Here is a 27,794-nt window from a genome sequence, read left to right as displayed (position 1 = left end):
TATTGAGGGACTCTACACCCCTTCTCACCGGGGGCATGTGAGCATGCTTGTTTTTAAGAACCTTGAATTGACATTTGCCCAATTAAAGGAGAGCGCTATACGTCTCCAGCTGGCAGAGGCACCTCGGGATCAGGATCCTGCGCAACCCATGGCAGAGGCACCTCAACAACAGGGAGTGCCAGTGACATCAGCTATGTCTGGGGCCATTGCTAAGCCCCTGGGGCCCAGTACTAATGAGGCTCTTCAACAAAAGCTTGACTCTTTAGCTGATGTTGTTGCTTCAATGGCTAAAACCATGCAGGAGATGAGAGGACACAAGATGGAGTTGGCAAACTGTAGAGAGGATGTTCCATGGATGAGACCCCGGAGATACCCGACATGGAGAGGACGACCCCGCGACCGCTACCAACCGGATGGACAGCCCATTTGCCGCCGTTGCCAGCAGCCGGGCCACTTTGCACGAGATTGTGATTTAAACGGGAATCCCCTGGGAATGCGGGCCGCTTCGCAGGAATGAACTTTCAAGGCCCAACACCCTGGCACGACAGGTACATCGGAGGACGACCCATTATCCCTATCGTGCTGGACGGAATTCCCCTCAACGCTTTGCTGGACACAGGTTCCCAGATTTCATCTATACCGTATATCCTTTATAAGAGGTACTGGGCTGATGCAGATATTGATAAAGGGCCCTCTGATGTTGAACTAGATATATGGGCCAGTAATGGTAAGTTGGTACCGAAACTAGGATTCAGGGAGATGACCATAAAGATTGGTAAAGTAGAACTGAAGAAACAGGGTATAATTGTTGTTGATGTTGACCGGCGGAACTGTGAACCAACTGTATTGATAGGAATGAATGTGTTAGAGAACTGCTTTTCCGAAGTCATTTCTGTCTTACAGCAAATTGCTGAAACTGCCCAATCCTGCCAGCAGAGAGTTCTCCGGAGGGAAATAAAAGTATTGATGTTAAGGCAACAGGTAGAAGTTGCAGGTGGAGAAATCGGCAGTGTGAGGGTAAGTGATCCAACGTCTATTGTAATCCCACCAAAAACAGAAATGCTGGTATGGTGTAGAGCAGCCATTGGTACTAAGGGACGAGATTATCAAGCCTTAATAGAACCAGTGTACACTGACAGCAGGCCCACTATACTCACAGCACGAGGGATAGTCGAGGTACACCGGGGACGAGTGCCGGTACGACTTTTGAACTGTGGAGAGGAAGAGGTCACTTTGCCAAGGTATGCTACAATGGCAAAGCTATATACTGTTGACAACAATGCCATCACAACCATTGAGCCCTTAGAACCAACCTGTCAGGTGGAAGGCAATGGCTCAGATGGAGAAATGGAGGATTGGTGCCAACAGCTACACGTGGGCATAAATTCAACACCTACCCATCAAAAACAAGGGGTGTATAGGCTAGTGACGGAATATGAACAAGTCTTCAGTAAACACCCATTGGACTTCGGACGGATAGAAGGGGTAGAACACACAATCCCCACAGGTGACCATCCCCCAATAAAAGAAAGATATAGACCCATACCGCCCGCTCACTATCAATGTGCAAAAGATATGCTGAGGGAAATGAAACAGGCCGGGGTAATAAGAGACAGCTGTAGCCCCTGGGCGGCCCCTCTAGTGATTGTCAAAAAAAAGGACGGAACCATGAGAATGTGCGTAGACTACCGGAAGATTAATAACATCACCCATAAAGACGCCTACCCCTTGCCTAGGATAGAAGAGTCCTTAACTGCTTTCAAATCTGCTAATTATTTTTCCACCTTAGACTTAACAAGCGGGTATTGGCAAGTCCCTGTGGCTGAGAGAGATAAGGAAAAGACGGCATTCACCACACCAATGGGTCTATGTGAATTTAATCGCATGCCGTTCGGACTCTGCAACGCATCCGGTACCTTCCAGCGGCTGATGGAATGCTGCCTCGGACACAAGAACTTCGAGACCGTCCTCCTGTACCTAGATGATGTGATCGTCTACTCAAAGACTTACGAACAACACTTAATAGACCTGGCAGAAGTGTTCGAAGCCTTATCCAGGTATGGCATGAAAGTCAAGCCATCCAAATGTCACCTTCTCAAGCCAAAGGTACAGTACCTGGGACACATCGTGAGCTCGGAGGGAGTAGCACCAGATCCCGAGAAAATAAGCGCCATAAGGGATTGGCCAAGACCTACCAGCGCAAAAGAAGTGAGACAATTCCTGGGATTGGTGGGTTACTATCGCAGATTTATAAAAGGATTTACCAAGTTGGCAGCACCCTTGCAAGACACCTTGGTAGGGCAGAAGAAGAAACCTTCAAACCGAAACCCTCCTTTTCAGTGGAACGACGAAAGGGAAGACTCCTTTGAACAACTAAAGAAGGCACTAACTGGAGAAGAGGTTCTGGCATACCCAGATTACCATCAACCTTTCATCCTCTACACCGATGCCAGTAATGTGGGACTAGGAGCGGTGCTGTCACAAAAGCAAGAAGGTCGGGAGAAAGTCATCGCCTTTGCAAGTAGAAAGCTCCGGCCTACTGAAAGAAATTCAGAAAATTACAGCTCCTTCAAATTGGAACTACTGGCAGTAGTTTGGGCTGTGACGGAGCGTTTCAAACACTATCTGGCCGCTGCAGAATTTATTGTCTATACTGACAACAATCCGTTGACCCACCTGGACACAGCCAAATTAGGTGCGTTAGAACAGCGATGGATAGCCCGGTTATCTAATTACAACTTCATAATCAAGTATCGAGCAGGTCGCAAGAATGGAAATGCCGATGCCCTATCCCGGATGCCACACTTGAGAGATGTAGAAGAGGAAACGGGGGAGCTTGAAGAAATTGAACTACCAGCCTTCCATCGTCCCAAGGCAAAACATCATCAGTCAAGTACCTATCAGAAACAACAAGAGGTGAATTTTAATCCGTTAGCACACCATAGATGGGCTGACACCCAAGACAGCAATCCGGCTGTGAAGTTGGTGAAGGAACTGTTGACTGAGCAAAGTGCATATCCCGATGAGGATGCCCCAGAAGAGACGCATCAACTCTGGAAAGAGAGAGGCAAAATGTTCCTGTATCAAGGGAAGCTCTGTAGAAGATACACCAATCCGAAAACACATGAATTGGTTTGGCAGATTATTGTGCCTAAACAAGATGTGAAGATGGTCCTCGAAGCTTACCATAATGGTGCTGGTCACTTCGGTTGGAAAAAGTTAGAAGTACTTCTAAGAGAAAGATTTTATTGGGTCGGGATGAGAAAATCAATCGAACAGTGGTGCAGAAATTGTGGCCCGTGCAACCTCAGAAGAAACGATCAAAAGAACCAAAGAGCACCACTGCAGCCCATAATCACCAAACAACCACTTGAACTTGTAGCCATGGACCACGTGAAGTTGACACCAAGCCGGTCCGGCTATGTCTATGCCTTGACCATCGTGGACCATTATTCACGTTTCTTGGTAGTAGTACCCGTAAAAGATCTGACAGCAAAAACAGCAGCCAAAGCGTTCCAAACGTACTTTTGTAGACCCCATGGATATCCGGAACAGGTTCTCACCGACCAAGGTACAGCCTTTGAATCAGAGATCTTCAGAGAATTCTGTAATATGTATGGTTGCAAAAAGATCCGGACGACGGCCTATCATCCACAAACAAACGGCTTATGCGAGAAGATGAACCATATTGTAATAGACCTACTAAAGACTTTACCTGAGACAGAAAGGAATCAATGGCCAGAGAAATTGCCTGACTTGGTGGATCTGTATAATCATGTCCCGGTGAGCTCCACCAACTGCACCCCAGCTTACCTTATGCGTGCAAGACCCGGCCAATTACCAATCGATCTAGAAATGGGAATTCTGAAACCAGACGCAGAAGTTCAAGACTCCAATTGGGATATCATACGGCAAAAGCAGTATCGCCAAGTGCAAGAGAGTGTGGAAAGAAGCCTTCAGCAAACTAGAGAAAGACAAGAGCGAACTTTCAACCAGAATGCTCTAGCGACCCCATTAAGACCGGGTGACCAAGTGCTCAAGAGAAATAGTCGAACCAATAAACTGGACAATCAGTGGGAAGCCGTACCCTACACAGTTTTACCAACAAGAGTGGATAATCCTAAAATGTGTCTCATTAGCAAAAACGGAGGCTTAACATCTGTACTAGTGTCAAGAGACAATCTTAAATTGTGTCCGGAAGCATTGAAAGAGCCAGACGTTGTCCAGCCAGAACCAGAAGTTATTCAACCCATACAGGTTCAACCAGTAAAGGAAAAAGAAGAGGAAGTGTATCACACCTGTATAGGAGACTTTCCCAAAACCCTACTAACATACCATGGTGCAGTAGTGGTTCCCATGGTGGCCTTTTACCCAACACCGAACCCAATACCAGAAGTCCCAAGACAGGAAGAGGCTGACCCCGTACTACAGGAGGTTCCAGGCCAGGAAGAACAGATTCCTGGTCAGAGTAATCCCATTCACGGTGGACTTGCCAACTCCATAGTCGTGGAATTATCTTTAGCAGAGCGGGCAGATACTATATCCGCAGTAGACAGTAGTACACCACATGAAGAGACACCGCTATTACGTAGATCACAGCGTAGTACCCAGGGTCAATTACCGGCCAGGTATGCAGATTACCAACTATAAAGCTCATAATGTGAATTGTATATATGTTATGCCGTATATAGTTAAACAGAAAATGTAGTATAGTCATTGTTATCAGTCTGCAACGTTTAAGCCCAGTGCCTACAGAGACTTGTCTGTATGAACTTATTGCATATTCTTGAACTTTTTATCAGCCCGGAGGCACTAAATCAAAGCTCCGGAAAGACTGCTTTTTGAACTTTGCTTTTTGCTCTTTTTGAACTTTCTTTAGACTTTATATTGATAACTCCGTTGGAAAAATGGAACTAAATTCCTGGACACTAAGTACAGTGCCTTTCCTAATACCTTCAAGGATAGAACTGTATTAATGGACGCTATTTGAAGTGACTTTTTTACAGAACTCTATTTTTGTTTCCTTGAGTGGTTTTTGTAACTTTTCATTTTTAAGACTCTGTACATATTAATTGTTATTTCAAAATGTTATTGTCCCACAGTCCCGGAGTACTGTTCTTAACTAAGGGGGAATGTGGCACCCCTAGGGGTATTTGCCACAAAAATAGTTACTGACAGTAAGTACAAATACTAAAATAGCAAGACTGCACTACCACCTCCGGCCAGAAGGGGGAGCTCCAGAGACTTCCCTTGATCCATTCTGGTCTGAGAGAAGAAAGGGCAGTTGGGCTAAGGAGCTGAAAGTGAGAGGTCATACAGCTGAATCTCTAACAGCCCTATGACGGTTTCCAGGCCTAAATCACCGGCCTGAGGAGAAGAGGGATAGAGAAAAAGGACATTGTGAGAACCGGGTAGCATTAATCACTACCCAGAACAGGCACAAAGATGGATACCGGATCCGTGGCTGTATTCATTATATATAATACAGCAACCGGAAAAACGTGAGGTGATATCAGCTTCACTAGGGTCGGACGCAGCAACAGACACAGAGTTCAGCGGTACTCCCAGAGGGGGTAAACCGATAAAAGGACTCGGGTTGCCCGTCGAACCAGGACCCGGAGGGGACAGATTGGGCCGGCAGCCAGTTCACATACAGCAGCAGGGCCACACAGAAATTGCGCACAATAAGAGGCGAAGACCCCGGCAGGGTCAAAGTAACTCAGAGTTCCCATACAGACTCCGGTGACAGGACTGGTTGTAAATCCCTCTATGTTAAAGTAAACTGGTTAAACGTTTCAGTGCCTCAGTCTTTCATTTGGACAATAGCCATCTATCCAGGATTGGGATCATCACCGCTGGGAGAACCTGCTGCTGATCAAGTAAGTGCCTGTTCCCTCACGATACCCCTTACACTGTGCATTGCCTGAGGCCACAGCAACGGGTCAAGCCACCCGTGACATCCCCCTCAAGAGACAGACTCCATTGGTCCGGTGCTGGGTATCCCGGTCTCCTGGGCGTCACATATAGGATATATGGAAGTATACACTGCATGTAGCTGACATTCTGTGCCAAACTGTCCCAGGGAAATAGGGGGTGCAGCCCATTCTGTACAGTGACAGAAGCCGCAGGAGAGAAGCTGGGGGACAGCAGGAGAGCTCTGCGCACATAAGAAGCAGCGCGCTCCCGGCACCCTCAGCAGCGGCAGAGCAGTGTGCGCGCTCCCGGCCCTCTCGCAGGGTGCGCGCTCCCGGCCCTCTCGCAGGGTGCGCGCTCCCGGCCCTCTCGCAGGGTGCGCGCTCCCGGCCCTCTCGCAGGGTGCGCGCTCCCGGCCCTCTCGCAGTGTGCGCGCCCCGGGAGGAGGTGTCGGGGCTGGACTCCAGGAGCAGGACGAGCCGCGCGCACCCGCCCCTCCAGGGACTGACTGCCGTCTCGGCTTCTCTCTCCCGGACCCGGCAAGTGCTAATTAGAAGAAGGAGAGGAGCATATAAAGGGGGCGCCGGCTGTGCGCAGGGAGCAGTCGCCGCAGATACAGGAGGTTAGCAGCCGCCGGGGTGGGGGGCTCTCGGCATGGTTTGGTGACATCTGCAGCAGCTGATGGCAGAGGAGACAATTGCACGGTCCTGACCGCCTCCGGCACCGGCTGTTCTGTGCATCTCTGCGGGACATCTTGCCCATGCACACTTACCTAGAGCTCCTGTGTGGTGAGTTTCCTTGTGCCAGCCGTGCCATGGGGCAGCAGATGGGCAGACCACCCTATAGCTGCAGACCAGTCCTACTGACAGCTGCCCAGCTCCAGCACAGGCTCCCTGCCCCGGTATCTGCAGGATACATGCAGCCTTATACACAGACCCCCAGTGTGGTGAGTGCAGGGTGTACCAGCCGTGCCATGGGGCAGCAGATGGGCAGACCACCCTATAGCAGCAGACCAGTCCTACTGACAGCTGCCCAGCTCCAGCACAGGCTCCCTGCCCCGGTATCTGCAGGATACATGCAGCCTTATACACAGACCCCCAGTGTGGTGAGTGCAGGGTGTACCAGCCATGCCATGGGGCAGCAGATGGGCAGACCACCCTATAGCTGCAGACCAGTCCTACTGACAGCTGCCCAGCTCCAGCACAGACTCCCTGCCCCGGTATCTGCAGGATACATGCAGCCTTATACACAGACCCCCAGTGTGGTGAGTGCAGGGTGTACCAGCCGTGCCATGGGGCAGCAGATGGGCAGACCACCCTATAGCAGCAGACCAGTCCTACTGACAGCTGCCCAGCTCCAGCACAGACTCCCTGCCCCGGTATCTGCAGGATACATGCAGCCTTATACACAGACCCCCAGTGTGGTGAGTGCAGGGAGTACCAGCCGTGCCATGGGGCAGCAGATGGGCAGACCACCCTATAGCTGCAGACCAGTCCTACTGACAGCTGCCCAGCTCCAGCACAGACTCCCTGCCCCGGTATCTGCAGGATACATGCAGCCTTATACACAGACCCCCAGTGTGGTGAGTGCAGGGAGTACCAGCCGTGCCATGGGGCAGCAGATGGGCAGACCACCCTATAGCAGCAGACCAGTCCTACTGACAGCTGCCCAGCTCCAGCACAGGCTCCCTGCCCCGGTATCTGCAGGATACATGCAGCCTTATACACAGACCCCCAGTGTGGTGAGTGCAGGGAGTACCAGCCGTGCCATGGGGCAGCAGATGGGCAGACCACCCTATAGCAGCAGACCAGTCCTACTGACAGCTGCCCAGCTCCAGCACAGACTCCCTGCCCCGGTATCTGCAGGATACATGCAGCCTTATACACAGACCCCCAGTGTGGTGAGTGCAGGGAGTACCAGCCATGCCATGGGGCAGCAGATGGGCAGACCACCCTATAGCAGCAGACCAGTCCTACTGACAGCTGCCCAGCTCCAGCACAGGCTCCCTGCCCCGGTATCTGCAGGATACATGCAGCCTTATACACAGACCCCCAGTGTGGTGAGTGCAGGGTGTACCAGCCATGCCATGGGGCAGCAGATGGGCAGACCACCCTATAGTAGCAGACCAGTCCTACTGACAGCTGCCTAGCTCCAGCACAGGCTCCCTGCCCCCGATATCTGCAGGATACATGCACATGCAGCCTTATTCACAGACCCCCAGTGTGTTCAGTGCAGGGTGTACCAGCTGTGCAATGGGGCAGCAGAAGGGCACCTCATCCTGTGATAACACAAGTAGTGCCAGGTCTCTCTCCTCTGCATTTCTGCAGGATGCCTTGCAGTAGTGAGACCACCATCCCTGTATGGTAAGTGACATGGGTGCCAGTCATGCCATGGGGTGGCAGATGGGTACATTACAGGTACGGACTGGGACTGAAATTCATCCCTGGCATTTAAAATCACACAGGCCCTATGCCGTCCCCGCCCCCAAGCACCAGATGTTGATATATTACTAATATTACCCAGGATTGAAGAAAGCAAGATTTACTACAAGGCCAATATTTCTAATGATACCTGTGGCCTGCTGGGATAAGTGACGGAGTCAGCGATTTTGTGCTTCGTCACAACTTTTAACAGTATGGGTGTCTTGAGAACACAGATTCTGCTAACAACATAGCAGACAAGGCAGCCCACAACCAGACAGGCCCTTCTGGCATTTTCCAGAATTGCCAGATGGCCAGTCCGGCCCTGGTACATCATATCCTTTATGCCGATAACATGGGGGCATCCTGGCTGTCATGTATTGGGGTGAGAGACCTGCCATCATTTCTCTGATGATTGCCCGCAGGACCTCCTAGCTGGCCATCCTGCACTATTATAATATCTGTGTCCATTGCTGTAGTAGTTTCACCCTTTTGCTCTGCACCACTTTCCCTAATGCGCCGGGAAAAATGTGTTGCCCGCTTTAAACCTATTGGCTGACATTACCAGCTGCATATCAGATGCAGTGCGTGGTGCCTGCTTCCCGGCTGTCAAGTAGTTAATGATCCATGCCAGTTTTGTATTGTATCATTGGTCTGACTTAACTTTTGTTGATATTAGATGTAATTTGCAAGATTTGGCTGGCATAAAGGGTGTTCCTGCACGCCGGCTATTGTGGAAATAATGAAAGGACGCTTTTATTGGATTGATTGCTTTAACCAATGCATGGGGTGATGGGATTTTGGGCATACAGTACCTGAAATGTGCCTACTAGCCTGGGTACTCTGTGTTCAGTAAAATTTATATATAATAAACACACATATATATATATACCGTATAAGCTAATATATAAATATATATAATAAATACTCTATATATAGTAAAATAATGTGTGTGTGTGTGTATATATATATATATATATATATATATATATATATATATATATATATATATATATATATATATATATATATATATATATATATACACTAATATATTAATATATGTAATAAAATAATATCTAAATGTAGAAATAATAAACTAATACTAATGTATAATGTCATATATTACGAAGAGCCTCTTTAATCCTTGAAGGCGGATCCTGAGACATTGTAGGACAAGTGTTCTTCTCCTGGAGTGAGACGTGGAGTTCAATATTTGCGTTGGGCAGGGATATCCCTGTCATTATCATCATCATCATTATTATTATTGCCGTGCATGGCTGGTGAATGAGTCACAGTATTTAGTGTGCCACATGGTACCTGCTAAGCGTCTTTCTCAGCTCTTGATTGTCAGTTTGTTATTTTACAGAACAGTCACTTAAAATGAAGTCGAGGAAAAAATATGGCCTGGAAGACATTCAACTAATAAATGTCAATAATAAGTCACGCTAAGTAGAGGATAAAACTGACAATGACATAAATAGCGGCTTTTATTTTACTAACTGCGGGATTGATACTTTAGTGATTATGAGACTAGTTAGAAAGTTTGGAAAGTTTTGGGTCCTAACAGTTTGATTAGATATTAGGGTAGACCATTAAATAGAAGACCTCATACGGAAGAGTTTAGTACTTCTGCCCATAATTATTATCTTTGATGCCGTCTCTTTGGTCTTCGCCCTATAAGTAGTGTTTCTCAGACTTCTTTTGAGGTCTTGAGGTTGCTCCGTTGCATATTTATGGCTGAATCCCATCCATATTTGAGGCTGTTCTCATCCTCCAATCTCTGTTCGAGGCTTTCAAATATTCTGGTCTGAGCAAATGTGTAAAATAGCGATTTACTTATTGTCACATACGAGGCCAGTTGATGTGATAGAAGACCGTCATGCTTTATGATGGGATCGGTTTGTGTTAGTGTTCGTGTAGACGACCGTATTTTCGCTCTGAGTGTGATCCAACAAAACATCGCACATTCTATGGAGCCGTGCACATGTCCGATTTTTACCGAGTCTATCGAAGAGAAAATCGCAGCATGCACAATTTGCCTCCATAAATAGGATCAAGCTTGGTAGTGGGTCCGTGGGGTAAATTGGACTTCACTCGAATGACATCCGAGTGCGGTGCGATTTTCACAGACTGACAGAATGGAGAACATGGAGACTTTTTTTTTCCCATCTTCACCAAATCCGAGAAAATCGGACGGCACTGTGATCAGAGTGTGATTAGCATAATTGTCCCAATTCTCTCGGATGAGAGAACATTCGGTTGTGTGAACCTAGCCTTAGAAGTAGTTTATTGGAGGCAGAATTGAAAAAAAAAATTTATAAAAGCAATAAAGGAACACGTAAAAGACTTGTTTTTAGAATTTACAATATTTTTGTATAGTTAATGTTCTTCTATGGATCATGGGTGTGTCATGAAGAAGTCCACCATTAAGAAGACAGGACATTCTGGGGAATCTCTGTCCATATAATAACCAGAAGTTATAGAGATTAACCAGCAAAAACAAGTTATCCCCTATCTACAGGATAGGTATTGTAATTACTTACCGATGGGTGGGGGTCCGGCCACTGACACCTGCACCGAATGGCAGAACAGTGATTTTTTTATTATCTCCGATGGGGAACTTTTATCCTTGTTAAAAAATGGAGCAGTAGGTAAGATCCCAAACTGGGCCCATAGGGAATGAATGAAGTAATGATCGTGCCCTGCCACTCCATTATACGGGGGATAAAAGTGCCCTGTTCTGATGATGTGTGGGTCCAGCGAACAGACCCCACCGATCAATAAACTATCACCTATGCTATGAATAAGTGACAGTTTGTTTTCACTGATCATTCCCTTTAAAGATGATCTGATGGAATATAGTAATAATTTGATTTCTTTCTCGACTAGTTCTAGATTATTTTTTGGTTTTCCTTTTTGAAATTTTTCTAACCTGTTATTCTCATTTGAACTCCGGATGGGAGATTAATTGAGACAAGACCAGTTGTGCAGATTGATTGATCAGGACGTTTTGTGGGTTCAAGAAATATATATTTAAATAGGAAGCTCTCACAACATGTTTGTATGAGTAAATACTTGTATTTCCTGTGAAATAGGAGCATTTTTTTCATAACTATGTTGTGCTGTCCTATACAGGAAAGAAATATATCTTGGTACCGTGTTAGCCAGTAGATAGAAAAATATTTAAAATTGAGAGTCCTCAGTGGTTGATACCTTTTAATGGCTAACTGAAAAGATGGTAATAAATTGCAAGATTTCGAGACTACATACGTCTCTTCATCAGGCAAAGACTGATGAAGACTTGTTTTAGTCTTTGCCTGATGAAGAGACGTATGTAGTCTCGAAAGCTTGCAATTTATTACCATCTTTTCAGTTGGCCATTAAAAGGTATCAACCACTGAGGACTCTCAATTCTAAATATTGTGCTGTCCTATGTAATTCCTCCTATAAATATATAAAAAGTTGGTGGTGTTACCACTCCTTTTGTCTCTGTGGATTGTGACTTTACACCATCAGGAGGCATGGATTGGATGGATGGTTAGACTGTGTTGGCACAAACCCTATAACGTCCACTTATTAATTTATTCATGAATTTCTAGGAGGAATAATGAAGGAACAGCATAAAACTGAATTTTTAGAAAAGATTCTCCCAAAATTGGTATGTAATGAAGAATACAAAGAATAGAAATATTTGCTAAAAGAGACTTGTCAAGAAAGCTTGACAGGTCCCCTTCAAGACTATGAAATGTGGAACATATTATAGTGAGTATTGCTGATATATAACATCAGTAAATGTTTCTTACACAGACACAGCTTTCTATAAAAAAAAACTAAGGTTCATCGATGACGTTTTGAAGTCCCTAACAAACGAGTTGAGTCATAGGATTGTCCTAGTTTTCCTCTTGAAGAGACGCCTCAGGCAGTAGGATACAATAGATCAAGTCACACATTTATCCTTCTCGATGGTAAAATACATGAGGTATATTGACCTAGAGGACAAGGCTAGAATAATGTACGGTATTGTGTGTGTTTTGGAATAATAAATCATTTACCAAATTGTGAGAGATCCATCAATACATGAACACAGTGGTTACCTCCTAAGGAACCCGAATGTTTGTCGGATCTTTGTTGAGTATTCCCTGAACGACCAAGAGTTTTTACTTTCATAGTAAGAATAGCCTCACGATTTTAATCTGTAGAAGGAAAACACTTGTAAAATTAGGCTGCGCTGGTGGAAGATGTCTTGCTGCAAGAAGGTGCTTGTATTGGTCCAGCTTCCAAGCTTTCAAAAATTTATTAGATTAAATGATATTAATAGATTCCATCAAGAGTGTAAACACACAGCTACCTATTTCGAACATCCATTTCATTCTTTAGCAAAGCTTTTATATTAATATTTTTTAATGCAATACATTTTTGGAAGCTGGATCATCTTTTTTCATTTCCTCAAGTGGTTCCATGCAGATCCGTGCCTCCTGGGACGCCTAGCTGGGGTGAGCTGGTTAATCTTTTTCTTTTATTGGTACAAGGTGTTTCAACGCTGGGCTGTTGAGTTTTTTTTAATAGTTTTTTTACTTTTCACTTTACACCAGTCCGGCGTTGAAATGCGCTGTCCCAATAAAAGAACCTTCTTCGTATTTTCTTGCAGAAAGACATCTTCTTCCACAAGCGCAGCCTAATTTTACAAGTGTTTTTATTCCATTTATGGGCTTTTACCTGGGGACCTTCACCAACTACAAGACAGCATCTGGTGGAACTGTTTATAGGGGCACCGTACCATTCCTTAGGTGAGCAATACTTTTTGTTTAATTTATTTCTTCCTTAAATAGGGTCACCCAATTGTGTGTCCTATCCCCACAGTTCCTAATACAAATATTTTAATCTGATGATGCTTGACATAAAGGAAGACATCTCCATCAGCAAAAAACAACCAGAATTCGGTATACATTGCCTAAAGTTGGGTGGGGGTCCTCCTATTTATGCAGGGGATCCCCAATCCTAAAAAAGATTGGCAATCAATGCTATAACATCTCAGTATTTTCTAGTTCTCTATACTGGCGTCCATGGTGGATGTTGTTGAAGCCGCTATTCGCAATCAGAACGGTCGCCATTAGGAATAGTGATTGTATCTGGCAGGGGATGTAATAATTCAGATTATAGTGGGATTATGGTCCATTTGATTGCCAGCTTAAATCACCATAAATCAGGAGCTATTGTAGCAACAGTTTTAACATTTGCTTTGGAGACGAGTATAATAAAGATATGATATGCACTTTAATATCTGGTGGTATATAAGGCTTCCCCGAGAACCACATGATCAGCCTCATTGGAAGCTGTTGTATTATTCAGCACGGGAGACTGATTTTCTCCGTTCTTTCTCAACCCTTTAGTTCCCAGAGAGGCCTTTTCACTTTGGAAATGAGCTGTATGAGTTAATACCAGGCTAAACCTGCTGGAAATGTAATGAAGGGTGCACTTTCCATGCCGGCTCGGTTTGTTTCTAATAGAGGTGTAATCTTTCATGAGACTCTTCTATTTTTCCTTGTCGAGCTGGTTTTGAAAGATTGTTCATCAGTGATTCCAGGTTTCATTGTTTTTTTTTTTTTAAAGGGAAGTCTTTTATGTTTTTTTAATTTTTTTTAGAGGGGCATTTTTTTCATATTGACGAGAGACGGTTTTGCTTGATTGTTCCTTTCAATGATCTTCCTGCCGTTGTCATTTTTGTTATGGTCACACGGTGGTACTGAATATTTATTAGCTAGATGAAGTGTAGAACTGTAGGGGAGTCTACGGACAGTTTCCTTATTGAAATCCCTGACCATCATCAAAAAGGGCTGAAGCTCAAAACTGGGCTTCCCTGGGCCTAAGAAAGCCAAAAACATCAGATTGAAGTTGACCGAAATGGCCAATTTTAACCATAACAAATGATGGTTGGCTTGGTATCAACAGATGATTAGCTAATGAATATTCTTTGCACTGGGGTCTTGGGTTCAAATCCCACCAAGGACAACATGTGAAGTTAGTATGGAATAAGGAGTTTGTATGTTCTCTCCATGTTTCCATGGGTTTCCTTCTAGTTCTCCGGTTTCCTCCTACTCTCCAAAGACATACTGATAGGGAACCTAGATTGTGACCCCCAATGGGATCAGTGATTATGATGTTTGTATGACGGTTGAGCAAGTTGGATTTTTTTTCAGCTGATCATCAGCACTAACTGAAAAACCCAGTATTGGCTAAATAGTCTGTGATATATTTTGGGCCATCATCAAAGAATCATGGGTCTGCCCATGTTGTTCTAATGTGTATTGGGGCCTTTAGCTGTAGGGATTACTGTAATAGGGGCAACATCCTGAGGAACCCCATTAGTAACTGAATGCGGAAACCCCTTAAAGTGACTTCTAGATAGTTCATATGATATTGCACTGAAATAAGTGGTATGTTCATATCTGTGTTATATAACAGCAGTCCCTCTATCTAGAGAGCTGTCACTATAGGCTAAGTTTACATGTAGCAATTATTCAGATTACTGACATTTGTTGGGTTTTACAACCATTCTGAGCAGCTAATGTCCATTTCCATCAGTACAGTCATCATACATACCGTATATTGCCATTTTTAGCACGAGTTCGATTCTCTTGACTTACGTATTGTTATGATGATTTTTATGAGTGCATAATCAGTTTTGATAAATGATAAAGGTTTAGCAATAACCATTACAATAAAAAAGAAATTAATCAGAATGATTATTGCTACATCATATATTTCTCCTTTCGGTTGGAGCATCTTCATTGTAGCGACTGTATACGGTATTATTTTTCCTCTGGCTCAGATTCTCCCTTCAGATCTTTAGAAACCGTCTTTATACAGAGTGTAACACGTTCTGCTGGCAATGCATCATAGAAAGCGTTTCTAAAAAGTATTCTTCATGGCTGTGCGTTCTTCTAGCATTTCTCATAGTGTTCATAATAATCGTAGAGTCATTATTGAAGAGATGCAGAACAAAGGCAGCCTCTAAATTATCTGTATCCATTGTAAAGGATGATTTTATCAAAACCTTAACATTCCGGTTTGGCAAATTGTTAAAGGAGTTTTCCACCCCAGGGCAAACTTTTAGCAAGCAGTGTAGTTTGCCGAACACCTATTATACACACTGTTAGGGTTCGGCTCTGCTAGCAGGATGGAGCATCAGTGACTTGATCTCAAATATGCTACTTGTATACCTGCGGTCACAGCCGGGACAGCTAGATTCTCATCCCCAATGTTCTATTGAGAGAAGTGGTTGAGAATCTAGTCATCATGTGATCGCAAGTATGCAAATTGCGTTCACATGGCGGCCGCTCAAACCAGGTATTAGAGCCCAATCGTAACAGTGTGTATATTACACACTGTTAGTATTTTTACAAACAAAAATCCTTATATTGACCTATGTACCATAGATAGGATTGCACCCTATTGAAAATCAGGGCTGTGGAGTCAGAGTCGGTGTCCATTTTGGTGGAGTCGAAGTGGAGTCGGTATAAAATGGACCGACTCCGACTCCTAAAATATGTAAGAAATTGGGTACAGTAGTACAATGCAGGATGTGCTGTAAATGTTTTCACAAGAATTTGGGAAAGTTATGAAATGTTCTAAACATGTCTGTTCTGTTCCTGATCTAAGGATCTCGGCTTTTAGTGGCTATTAGTGATGAGCGAGTATACTCGTTGCTCGGGTGATCTCCGAGTATTTGTTAGTATTCGGAGATTTCGTTTTTGTTGATTCAGCTGAATGATTTACACCTACTAGCCAGCCTAAGTACATGTGGGAGTTGCCTGGTTGCTAGGGAATCTCCACAGGTAATCAAGCTGTCTAGTAGTCGCAAATCATCTTGCTGCGACAAGGAAAACAAAATCTCCGAACACTAACAAATACTCGGAGACCACCCGAGCATGGAAAACTCGAGCAATGAGTACACTCGCTCATCACTAGTGGCTATAAATCTGTGCTGCACTTTATGCACATGCTCAGTAGTGACCAGTGCTGGAGAGTCGGAGTTGGGAGTCATGGAGATTGGAGGATTCGGAGTTGTAGTCGGTGGTTTGGCTTACCAACTCCATAGCCCTGTTGAAAATACTAAACCACATCCCTTGGGCTAGCCCAAAGGGATAAAAATGCGCAATGAAAATCCACTAATCATAAAATAATTATTTATTAAATATATTTAAAAGCAGTTTCCAATCATTAAAAGGCAGAATTACCAGAGGGGGTCAAAATTAGAAGAGGCCATGAACAAGTTTCTATACAGCATGGCAGTCTCACATATAGTAACATATCATTACCCTCTTATATCCTTATTCTACATTTTGCCATTCCTCTGTAATTTATTATTGAATTATATGAATAAATAAACATCTGGGTTTTACCACTGAGTCAAAGGGGCATGTCCCAGCAGAGTCACTACTCATTGGATAGTGTGATTTTGCAGACACCCCCTCCCTCCAAACCCATCCTCCAAGGGTCAGGTTTCCTAGGCAAAAGAACATACGGTAAATCTGCAACCCATCCCCACCTTAAAAAGTTGAGTAGAAATGTATTGATTCAAAAGTTGTCACGCCCGCTAAAACGAAAGTCACCATCACATGTCTCATCAGTTTGGTGTTTCCTGAGAATCAAACGCTTTTCCTCACGATCATATACTGTATATACTCGAGTATAAGCCAACCCGAGTATAAGCTGAGACCCCTAATTTTGCCACAAAAAACTGGGAAAACTTATTGACTTGAGTATAAGCCTAGGGTGGAAAATGCAGCAGCTACTGGTATATTTCAAAAATAAAAATAGGTACCAATAAAAGTAAAACTAATTGAGAGATCAGTAGGTTAAGTGTTTTTGAATATCCATATTGAATTAGAAGCCCCATATAATGCTCCATACAGTTCATGGTGGGCCCCATAAGATGCTCCATACAAAATACACCCCATATAATGCTCCATAAAGTTCATGATGGGCCCCATAAGATGCTCCATACAAAAAATATGCCCCATATATTGCTGCACAAAGGTTAATGATGGCCCAATAAGATGCCCCATATTAAAATATGCCCCATATAATGCTGCATAAAAGGTTAATTATGGCCCCATAAGATGCTCCATAGAATAATATGCCCCATATGCTGCTCCATAAAGGTTGATGGCCCCGTAAGATGCTCCATATAATAATATGCCCCATATGCTGCTTCATAAAGGTTGATGGCCCCATAAGATGCTCCATAGAATAATATGCCCCGTATGCTGCTGCTGCTGCGATTAAAAGAAAAATGACATACTCACCTGGCCAGGGGTCGGTGTCCTGAGCAGGCGGGGACACCGGCGCGCTATGGGGGGCCAGGTGCTGGAGTCACTGCTGGCTCAGGCTCCCAGCACTTGCGATATTCACTTGTCCCTGTTCCAATGCCGGGCGCTGCTGTGTCTTATGGGTCTCTGCAGTGACTGTTCAGGCAGAGGGCGCGCACTAAACATGTCATAGTGCCCCCTGACCTGAACGTCACAGCCAGAGGACACGGAACACAGAGCCTGGCGGTGGAACGGGGACAGGTGAATATTGCATGGCTCACCCTCCCCCGTTATACTCACCCTCCTGGCGCTGTCTCTGCACTTCCCTGCTTTATCCTGGGGCCTGCAGCTCCTTCCAGTGTTGAGCGGTCACGTGGCACTGCTCATTACAGTAATGAATATGCGCTCCACACCTATGAGTGGAGTCGTGTCCATAATCATTACTTTAAGGAACGGTACCACGTGACTGCTGAACACAGAAACAATCTGCCGGCGCCAGAGACCATCGGAGAAGCAGAGACCGCACCAGGACGGAGTGAGTATGATGTGACAGCCGCCACTCCTATCGCTCCACCTTCCCCCCTGACCCCCTGGGACAATCACTCAAGTATCAGCCGAGAGGGGCACTTTCAGCCTAAAAAGGCAGAAAGTCTCAGCTTATACTCAAGTATATACAGTACTTTCTTTTCAGAAATTTTGAGAACTTTTTCCTAATATAAATTAAACTGTTCTCGCAATTCTATCAAGAACTTTTTCACTTTTGCACATACTTAGGCCCTGGCCTAGATTAAGTTTATGGGAAATCCGACCCTTGCTCCTCCTGACTGTTAACACCTAGCTGTCAATTTATGCACGTTACATTAAAAAGTTTTAAGACAAGAGCTGAGTCTCCAAGTCACAGAAGATTGCCTAACACAATTATATACAATTATAGCAAAGTTTCAGCCATAAAACATTTCAAAGTCAATTTGACACCTAAATATTAAAGGAAGCAAATTACAGGGACATGCCTGTTCTCCTATAAGCCCAACCTGCTCTCTCCTTCCTTCTGCGCCACTTAGAATTGATGGGCTTCTGTATCAATATTTCCAGCAGACTATTAGTCATCAGTAAGGAAGGTCAGGGGGATTCTCCCTTCATGAATACTGTGAGTCTGCTGTATGCATTGCTGTCTTCTATAAGCCCAAGCTGCTCTCTCTCTCTCTCTCTCTCTCTCGCTCCTTCCTTCTGCCCCACTTAGAATTGATGGGCTTCTGTGTCAATATTTCCAGCAGCCTATCAGTCACCACTATGTAGGGCCAAGGGGATTCTCCCCTCATGAATACTGTGAGTCTGCTGTATACATTGCTTTCTTCTCTAAGCCCAAACTGCTCTTTCCTTCCTTCTGCACCACTTAGAATTGATGGGCTTCTGTGTCAATATTTCCAGCAGTCTATCAGTCTCCACTATGTAGGGCCAGGGGTATTCTCCCCTTTTGAATACTAGAAGTTTGCTGCATTGCTCTCTCCCATAAGCCAACAGATGCTCATATTTCCGTACTGTGGCTAATAGGAGAATAGTCCTGTCTCTACCATTGGCTGCCATTTCTTAGGTTAGCATATGTAGGTGGCAGATCCACTTTAGAGTGGTTCTCTCATTGAAAAATATTTAAAATACCCTGTTAGGTTCTTAGATAACTGAGGGGAACCCTCCATTTAGGGCTTACAGCAATTATTAACTCTAAGAGAGCAGCTACTCTCTTTCCATGTATTACATTGATTATTTATTTGAATGGACATCATGTAATACTTTTTCTACCCGAGGGTGGCGCTGCAGGAGAATTGAACACCTGCTGCAAGGCTGCAGCTAATTTCTAGAGGTACAAATAGAAGGAAATTCTGTTTTATTACATTATTTTTAGATTTTTTTGACCGCACGCGGAATATTTGGAAATTTAGAGGGACAAAAATCATAATATAAATAAATGTCGATCAGTAGAACTGGCAAGAGGAGCCGAACACTGAGCCTGCATTACTTTCAGGATTCGGCATGACGCATTACTTGCTGAAAATTTCGCACTCCCTTTAAAGAACGACACATCAGACAATTTTTTATACTGAGGGAGACATGCAAAACTTTCTCCATTTCCAGCATGGTTCATATGGTCAGATAGCGGCAATACCCTGAATACTTTACATGTAAGGATTTAATTACCTTCCGAATAATCCCATTCAGGATCCGCGCCTGTAGGCCATACTGATGATTGTATGGAGCTCTGCTTTCTATTCCGAGGGCAGATCATACAGAATTTATGACTGTGCTGATTAAAATCTAATTATTACCTACATTTACATATTTCCAGAAGGATACATATGGTCTATGCAGAATGTTTTCATTTGTTGCAATCCTCTGCGTCAGATAGCTGGCAACGGTTTGCTGATTTTTATTTTTATATGAATATTTTTAAGGTTTTTTTTTTAATCCCGTTTTTCAATTAGTTTCTTTCAATTGATGGATTTTCTGTGATACGTGATGCCACAATAATCAGAACTATAGTATATGGCTTATTCAAAATTAAGGGTTTGTTCACACATTACATTTTTGCAGCGTTTTTTTGGTTGCACCAAAAACAGGAGTGGGGGCAGGAAAAATGCTGGGTTCAATACACGTTTTTTTTAGGGTCTGTTTCCGCGTGCAGGAAACGCTGCGTGTCTGACGCTGCATAGAGCCGCAGCGTCAAACACGCAGCGTCCAGATGTTACAGCATAGTGGAGGGGATTTAATGAAATCCCGTCTCCACTATGCGTGGTAACACGCACGCGGCGGCCCTGCGACTCCGGACATGCTGCGCGTCTTTTCAGATCGCAGCATGTCCGTATATCTTGCGGCGACGCTGCGTCGCCGCAAGATATAGCACAGGGCGCTATGGTGGGGAGCGATGATGCCGGATGTGTGCTGTGAACACATCCGGCATCATCGCGTCCCAGAAAGGGGGCGGGGCTTACCGCAGAGCGGCTATGCCGCTCCGACGATACCGCCGGCCATCCTGATCGTGGACACATACCCTTACTTGCGTAAAAAATCCTTTTCTGTGATGTTTATGTTGCTCATTGGAAAGATAGAACAATATAAATGGTGTAAAGCAATAAAAAGTACAAAGCTATACAATGTACATAAAATAATAGAACATTATGGTGCTACATTATATACAGGGGTGCAACTACAACAGGTGCAGGGGTTGCAATCGCACCCGGGCCCTGGAGCCTAGGGGGCCCTAAAAGTCCCTTTGGCCTATAGAAAAAGACTATTGCTATTAAAGAATAAAAACTTTTGGTTTGGGGGACCCGTTGGAGCTTTCGCATCATGAGTTTCAACTTACGCCACTGATTGTATATATATATATATATATGTTTTTGGCAAAGCCAGCTTACTGCTTTGAAGAAACAGGAATACATCCAACCTGTGGGTACAGTTCGCACAGAAAAACTGATTGAGACAAGTCCACACATGTCCACTGGACCTTGAGGAAGACACATGTGGTGCCGAAACATGTCATCCATAAGGGATTGAATGTACGCAATATTGTAACTGAAGAAATCTGGAACTTTTTAATGGATACATAAAAGGTATATTTTACTCTACCATTGGACTGATCGCTGGAGAAACAAAAAGTTTTATATATATATATATATATATATATTTGTATTATTTGATGAATGCCGGATGTATATAGATGCTTCTGTCATTTCCACTGAAGATTCTACAATTGACGTTTCTTTTCCCTCCATCATCCATTTTACTATAGATGTTATTTGACTGAAATATTATTGCATGTCTTGTATTATTACAATAATAATAATAATAATAATAATAATAATAATAATTTTATTGCTATAGCACCAATATATTCCGCAGCACTTTACAATTTAGAGGGGACTTATACAGACAATAAAAGACATTACAGAATTACACATAACTCAGTTTCCAGGAGTAATGAGGCTATGTTTCCGCGTGGCGTAGCAGGAACGCATCGGATCCCGGCTCCATCCAAAGCGCTGCCGGCTTTTGTACGCATGGTGATTCCGCATGTGTTCATTGAACCATGCAGAATCAACACATCCTATAGATAGAATTGTGCTATTTATCTTACAAAGACTGGGCGTCTCCGCAAGATATATAGTCATTCTGCGGTTTATAAAGACACGCCGCATGTGCGTAAACGCAGGTTTGCCACCTGTGTTTTTCTACTCATAGTGGAGATGGGATTTCATATAATCCCATCCACTATGCTGTAACATCTGGACGCTGCGGATTGGACGCTGTGGCTGTACGCAGCGTCCAGTCCGCAGCAAGTACGCCACGTGGAAACATACCCTGAGGGTCCTGCTCGCAAGCTTACAATCTGTGAGGAAATTGGGGGCACATGAAAGGTAAATGGTAAAATGTGTTTCTATTGTACGGTCCAGCCATAATATACTACATAGGGTATGCACATAATGCTGCATGAACCGGTCACCAGCCAGTAGGTGTACAGTATTGGCACATTTAGTGCTATTAAGTGCATGGAGGGTGTGTGAACAGATGCTATGAGGGTCCCAAGTAGTGATGAGCGAATATACTCGTTACTTGAGATTTCCCGAGCACGCTCGGGTGACCTCTGAGTATTTTTTTAGTTCTCAGAGATATAGTTTTCTTCGCCGCAGCTGAATGAATTGCATCTCCTAGCCAGCTTGATTACTTGTGGGGATTCCCTAGCAACCAGGCAACCCCCACATGTACTGTACTTATGCTGGCTAACAGATGTAAATCATTCAGCTGCGGCAAGAAAAACTAAATCTTCGAGTACTAAAAAATACTCAGAGGTCACCCAAGCGTGCTCGGGAAATCTCGAGTAACGACTATATTCGCTCATCACTAGTCCTAAGTTTGAAAAAAATGTATGGGCAAAACAAGAATATTTAGATAAGTGAGGTGGGGAAATAGTCTAAATAAGTGCGTTTTTAGGGCACGCTTAAAACCATGGGTATTGGGAATTAATCAAATTGTCCTGGGAAGTTTGTTGCAGCAAGAAGTCTTGAATATGGGAATCGGAGATTAAGATTATTGAAAATTTTAGTTTTAAGTCATTAGCAGAACGGAGGGTACAGGTAGAGTGGTAGTCTGAGACGAGGGAGGAGATGTAGGGTGGTGTTGAACCGTGGGTGAGAGTGATAAGTTTATATTGAACTCTGTATCGGATGGGCAACCAATGCAATGACTGGCACATGGTAGAGAAATCGGTGTAGCGGTCGGAAAGGAATACGATTCTGACTTCTGCATTCATGGTGGATTGAGAAGGGCGAGTTTAGTAAGAGGGAGACCGATTAGTAGAGAGTTGCAATAGTCCAGATGAAAATGAATAAGAGCTACAGTAAGGGTATGCGCACACGATCAGCAAATGCGGCAGGTTTCAAGAAATCCCATGCCCACTTTCTGTGCAGATATGCCCTCTGCTCACCAGCGGATACCGTCATGTGGCGCATCTCTCCAGACCGCAGCATGTCAATTTCTCTTGCCGATTGTCGGCACATACTCTTAGAGTGTTTATCAAGTCAAACGTAATAAAAGGTCGAACTGTAGATATGTTTTTGAGGTGCAGGTGACATGAGCGGGCGAGTGATCGGATGTGGGAAGTGTAGGAAAGATCTGTATCTTATTACTACATATCTCTCTTATCCAAGTGTTAGATCACAGTTTCAGTTGTCCACCGGAACAGAAATAATCTCTGCACAAATCTTTCTGCAGTTAAATGGTCGCCTACTATTTTGATTGCAGAAAAGGTGACTGTTTTCTTCATGCTCTAAAAAATTCTCAAGTGCAGACCTTGTGTGTTTTTATTTTTAGACACATTAGTACTTTCTATTGTCAGGAAAGAATAACTGTCTTTGTAGATTTGCCTACATCACGGACAATGATAAACTTAGCGAAAAGTGTAAAATACCGTTTTAATGCACAAAAGCCTTTTTTTCCCTGAGAACACTAAAAGTGCTGAGTGCTGCTGCAAAATCATAAGCATTTTTTTTTAAAGTAGTTGTCTAGTGAAAATAAGTTATCACCTATCCACCACATAGGTAATAAATTATTGATTGGTGGTGGTCCGACTGCATGGACTCGCAACGATCAGCGGAATGGGACATTTTTATCCCTGACAGGGCTGATGATGGAACTCGATATTCATGCATGACATTATTCCTGAGGAAGACTCTAAAGTCGAAACCGGTTGTATTTTAGTTTGAAATAAAAATCATCTTTGAATCAGAATATCGAGTTCCATCGTCATCCTTCAGGAGCGCATATTGCTGGGAAGAATATATACAAAGAATAGAGTAGCAGAGAGCATGACTGATTGCTGCTGCATTAATTCTCTACAGTGCTGAGGAATGGAGCAGTGGTCGAGCATGGACATTTCCGATCCGTTCTAAGAGGCAGAAAAGTTCCCCGTTCCTCCATCGGTGGGAGTCCAATCAGTCTGACTCCCAACTGACCAATAAGATATCACCTATATATTTTACTCACTTATATAGCGCTATCATATTCCGCAGCGCTTTACAGATATCATCATCGCTGTCCCTATTGGGGCTCACAATCTGAATTCCCTACAAGTATGTATTTGAGGTGTGGGAGAAAACCAGAGAACCTAGAGGAAACCCACACAAACACGGGGAGAACATACAAACACCTTGCAAATATTGTCCTTGGCGGGATTTGAACAAGGGACTGCAAAACAACAGTACAGTGCTAACCACTGAGCCAACATGCTGCCCTGTGGATAAGTAATAACTTGTAGTAATTGCTGAAAATTTTGGTAATTCTGATACTTATTTTTTTTGTATTCTTCAGTTTAAAAAAAAAATGTAATTCTAGAAAGTGCTATAGAGTGGCATTAAAAATGAAACATTGCTGATTTGTAAAAAGTAGTGTATTTGTTACCTAAGCCAGGTTATAGCACTACACTGCAGATTTCACTTTTTTGTGACATGTAGCTATTCCACAAAGAAAACTGTGTGCCACTTAGTATGCTTTTAGGGTATCTTTAAAGTACAGGAGTCATTTTTGCAGTGTGTAATGATAATTCATACTGTCCGATTCACTAAAGCTACCAATGTAACTAGCGTACAAGGGGTTGGGTAGTTTAGCCAGAATGTGGATCTGGTGGGAGCATATATATGCCATTTCATATTTCTTTTGAAAAAAAAATGTAAACAAACTTTAAAAGGCTGCAGTAATAGAGAAAGAATCACTTTCTGCAAAGATGGACGATGAAGGTTCTTTTATTAGGACAACGCGTTTCAACTTCCGACAGGTATCTTTATCAAGTAAAAAAAAACCAACGGATTCTGTTCCACCTTAAATAGGGTTACCCTATTGCGTTTTCCCCACATCTTGTACTATTTAGTATTTCTTAAAACTGGAGTGAGAAAGCAGCAATTGGGGTCCCGGCTTAGCGGTCAACAGGGTGGTTCCAATCTGAGATGTTTCGAAAGCTGAAAAATCTCAAAAACAGTTAATCTTGTGGGATGATATAGTAGTTAGTCGCTGGTAAAAAAAAGGTGCAATGAAGGTTAGCTTGTGGATTGGCAGTAGTTATGGGCTTTCCAGGCTCATGGATGCACATGGGGTCATGGGTGCAAAGGCTTCCCCAACCAATTCTATAGAAGAGATGCTGTAACTTACACTGTCTTAAATTGCTGAAGAAATGATTTCTGGACGTCTTAGGGTATGTGTCCACGTTCAGGATTGCATCAGGATTTGGTCAGGATTTTCCATCAGTTTTTGTAAGCCAAAACCAGGAGTGGATGATAAATACAGAAGTGGTGCATATGTTTCTATTATACTTTTCCGCTAATTGTTCCACTCCTGGTTTTGGCTTACAAATACTGATGAAAAATCCTGACCAAATCCTGATGCAATCCTGAACGTGGACACATACCCTTAGGTCAGGGTTGCCAACATGACCTTTTATTAACAAAAACACTGACAGACAATATTTTTTACAGACACATTGAAAAACCATAATAAATTATTATGACTCGTGTCTACAGCCCATAATTCTGATATTTAGACATCAGCTGCAATTACAGTCAAAATAATCTGTATAAGTTTCTTTAGTTTAAAGGAAAATCGCCTTCAAATTTTTTACAGACGGCAAAAATGTGCCTTATTTTTATGGATTACCCTGGAATTTCTGGACAATTGGCCGCCTTTCTTCAGATGTCCTGCAGAGTCCGTGCTTTGACAGGTCAGAGCTTGTTGGGTGTCACAATAGGAACTTTTACAATATTTTAGAGATTTTAATGTTATGACAGATGCAAATGGTTTAAATTATCTGCTCTATTCTTCCGTCTTTTATAACCTTTTATAACTTCAGCATTGTGAAATCTCCTGGATGGAGTAATTTGGCTTGAAAGTAATTCTTTGTGTGCTATGTGTTACCACCACGGAATAGGTTTTGCGTGTATTTTTATGATGAGTGATTGCTACCATGGTACAATCATTCTGACATCTGTTTTCAAGTCTTCCCCTCTATCTTTCAAACCGTAGAACTACAACACTTTATATACCATAAGTATTTTTTATTTTATTATTTTTTTCTTTTTTAATGTTTGTTTGTTGAACCTGTCACTACTCAGCAGGTATCACGCGTTTCAGGCTTTGCCTTCTATTGTACGACACTTCATGTAATTACAAGGCAGCATTTCAGTGATAGGTTCGGAGCCGGACAGGAGTGATGACAGGACACCGGCACATTATGTGGTTTATTTTCTTATAGAAGGTGAATGCCATAAAATGGGTTTGGGAAGACTTGTGGATCAAGCAGGTAGAGGGAAAGGTTCTCTCCTGGGCAAGTGCAGATTACATTGTAGGAGCAAATTCTCACATGACGTGTAAATATTCTTCTAACACCATATATTATACATGCGTCCAGTGCCTAAGCTATTTTTGCCATGATCCTTAGGTCCACGCTTCTTTTTCTGCGGTGCCACCTTACACCAGACTTGCCAACTTCTGGAGATGATGATGTAGGAGACTCTGTTGTGTGCAAAGGGCATTTTCAAAATATTTTTGCATTAAATTGCCTCATCTTTACATGCCTAGTGTCTCCTACACCCATGGGTCCCACTGCACATGTGCTTTTATATAAAGGAAAGGTACAGAAGAAAACCATCCGGAAGCGATGATTTCTTGGAGGTTTCACGAGGCTACTATGGCTGAGATTTTCCAACGTTTCTGTAAGTATGGGAGTTGTCCCATTTTTCCCATTCTGGGTAAGTTAGCAGGCTTGCTATACGCATACACCCAGAGGAAGATCTGGACATAATAGTTGCTTGTTTATTTATGGAGAGCCAGTTTTAAGACACATTAGATGGAAATGGGCCGACAAATGTTGGTTCAAATGAACATTCATTCATCGATGGCCAAAAAATACATCTCTGACTGCATCGTCTAATATTGGAGTTCTTCAGCCGATAATGCATCCATTATTGATCATTAGATGAGAAAAATTGAACATGCGCAACCCCTGATTTGAAAACATACAAAGGTTCATTGGTTGTTTGTCAGTCAAAATGAATGCTCATTCGTTCCATTCAACCAGCCAAAGACAATTCATTATGGTCAAAATCAGCCATTTCATTCAAGTATAACCTAATGTGTACGGGCTCCCTTCGGAATAACAAATTGGGCAATTGTCATAGGCAGGTCACTGAGAGATCATTGACCGGTCATCAGTCTTCAGTATGAATACCTAATCAGAGCACCACATGAAGACCCCCCACAGGCCGCCCCAGAGCACGGGCATATAATTAACTCAAAACTGAAAATAAAGATTAAACGACAACCACAAGACAGATTTCATCAACCAAGGTATAATTTTATTCAGTATAACGGCGCTGACCTGACAGTGTCTGTGCACTGTGCACAATCCTGCTGACAGTTTCCCTTTAATAGTAATGGTCTTTTCATATTATTATTTATTGTTATAGCGCCATTTATTCCATGGCGCTTTACATGTGAGGAGGGGTATACGTAATAAAAACAAGTACAATAATCTTGAACAATACATGTCACAACTGGGTACAGGAGGAGATAGGACCCTGCCCGCGAGGGCTCACAATCTACAAGGGATGGG

At 43.4% G+C, this 27,794-nt stretch overlaps 1 protein-coding gene across 6 annotated transcripts in view; it reads left to right on the top strand.

The window, feature by feature from the left end:
• Nucleotides 1-6,341: 6,341 nt before the first annotated feature.
• PLCB4 (phospholipase C beta 4) overlaps nt 6,342-27,794 on the top strand; it is a 400,742-nt gene continuing 379,289 nt past the window's right edge. For 2 of the 6 annotated variants that reach the window (XM_069768812.1, XM_069768808.1), the window contains exon 1: nt 6,342-6,535. The gene's annotated coding sequence lies outside the window, so the exon portion shown is untranslated. Of the gene's footprint in view, nt 6,702-27,794 lie in introns of all 6 variants that reach the window. The other 4 variants (XM_069768811.1, XM_069768814.1, XM_069768813.1 and 1 more) reach the window with 2 other exon arrangements.

The sequence above is a fragment of the Ranitomeya imitator genome, chromosome 5 (assembly GCF_032444005.1).
Source record: "Ranitomeya imitator isolate aRanImi1 chromosome 5, aRanImi1.pri, whole genome shotgun sequence".
In the NCBI taxonomy this organism is placed as follows: Eukaryota; Metazoa; Chordata; class Amphibia; order Anura; family Dendrobatidae; genus Ranitomeya; species Ranitomeya imitator.
Note: the sequence above shows the minus strand (reverse complement) of the source record. Positions and strands in the feature narration are given on the sequence as shown.